Here is a 2252-nt window from a genome sequence, read left to right on the forward strand (position 1 = left end):
AAAGTGTTAATTTCTCAAGAATAGTCAGCACACGCTTTTGGATTTCAGTGAAGACATAGAAGATTTTTTTTAGACCATAGTCATTATAAAAAGAAAATTGTTCAAATCCTTTGCTAAAAGAAAAAAAAACGGATTATGTTTTACATCTGTTCTCTTCATGTATTGTAACGAAATGACAAAACATCATTTTAAAGTCATCATAGAAGTATGTATTGATATGGTTTCCAAGTTAATTCGCCCAACTATTTGATATTAGCTTGTATATTTCTGTGGAAATCTGTCCAGAGCTGAGTTGCTTTGGGAATAAAATACTAAGTCCACACTAGTTTCCAGTTGTTTGTATTCATTTCCTGGGTTCTAGAAAACTTGAATATGTAAGGTACAGTGGTGCACATGTATCATTGTACAGGAGATACATTCTACATTTCTACATTTGTAAATTGTTTTTATTTTTTGGCAGCCATGGGACTTGAACTCAGGGCCTGGCTGTGCCTAAGCTCTTTTGCTCAAAGCTTATGCTTTGAGCCACAGTACCACTTCTGATTTCCTGGAGGTTAATTGGAGATGAGTCTCACAGACTTTCCTGCCAGGCTGGCTTTGAGCTGTAACCCTCATATCTCCACCTCCTGAGTCGCTAGGATTACAGGCATGAGTACCAGCACCCAGTGTATATTATTTTTTTTATTGCAGAGCACAGTAAGTCCTGCTTCACTTTCTGCATTATATAACTATTGACCGTCTCTTGCCTCCTTTATGTTTTACTTGGCTTTTTATTTCTTTGTCTGATATTCCCTTATTTAGAGTCTTCCAATCTAGCTCATGCCTTTGATCCCCCCTGTCTTTCACACTGATCATGAACTTAAGATCTCCGGCGTCAGCCTTGTGAGTGCTGGAATTGTGGATACGTGTTGATACCCCTAAACTCTCCTTACATTTTGATTACTGAATAACTCAGAATTTCTACAGTATGGGCAGTGATATATGGCTCAAAGATCCAAGTCTTTCTAGCATGCTCAACATGTTTACTAACATAGGATACCATTTTCATGGTACACTAAATTCTCCTTGTATGTTGTAACAATTTTCCCACTTTCTGATCTCTTCTAGTAATTGGCCTACTTAATGCCAATATCACCCTCCCCCGTCCTTTTTAAAAAAATTTTTTTTGAAGTATTGAGGATTGAAGTTAGGCCTCAGTGGTAAATGTTGTACCACATAAGCCGTGTTTCATTTTTAGCTTGTGGGTTGTTGGGGTTTTTTGTTTTGTAGAATGTTATATTTTTGGCCAGGTAGGCTTGAGTCCTCTAATTGCATCCCTACTCACATACAGTAGCTAGAATTATAGGCAAGTGCCACCATGCCCTGCTTTTGATCTATTTTATTTATGGCAAAAAATGCAGTATATCATTTTGGGTCTGCATCTTATTTATGAGTTGTAATTTTGGATAACTACTTATGTACTAACTCAGAAAGCATATTCCAAGCTTAGAATTCTGCTCACCCCAGCCCCATGGAAGTAGTGCCTTACTCACAAACAGACCAGAACACTAGTCCTGGTTATTCTGCTTTGTTTTCTTGACTGTAATCAGAGGTTTGTGGGACACCAGATTTCTCAGCTGACTGTAGTGAAGGGCAGGGGTGGAAGTGGAAAGGCAGGGAGATCTAAACCCTCCATCGTTACTTGAAGACCCCTCATTTTTTTAATGTGTTGTTTTCGTTTCACTTGGGGGAGAGGAAGAAATGACAAAATGGATCCTTTTTCCTATTTTCTCCAAGTTGTGCTTAGTTAAACAATATCAATCTTTAAATAGGATTCCTTTGGCTACTGAGAAATGTGCGTGTTCCAAAAGCAATTAATCTCAGAAATCCATACATCCAAAGATAATGCCAACTCATTCAGACTGCCCCCTCTTTTCTAGCATGAAAGGAAATTCTGTTGTGGATATTTTTGTTTGGTTTTATTTTTAGCAATAAGAAATATTGCAGGAAAACATATGCAGGTTCATATAGAGTATCCTTTTACTATAGATCTCTGGCAAGATCTGGAGATAAGTTGTTTTGTAGTGAGAGAAAGAAAATGACTGATATTCATTCATGTTCATATTCATGTTAACAAGTGAACAAAACTTCCAAACTAGTGTTTCCCAGAGATCACAATTTGTCAGCTTTGTTCAGTTCACCAGGGATGTATTGGGCATCTGTCAGAAGCTCGTCACAGCGCTAGAGACCGAGGAAGCAATGATGAGCAAGGT

The sequence above is a fragment of the Megascapheus bottae genome, chromosome 11, assembly GCF_031878675.1.
Source record: "Megascapheus bottae isolate mThoBot1 chromosome 11, mThoBot2.hap1, whole genome shotgun sequence".
Taxonomy (NCBI): Eukaryota; Metazoa; Chordata; class Mammalia; order Rodentia; family Geomyidae; genus Megascapheus; species Megascapheus bottae.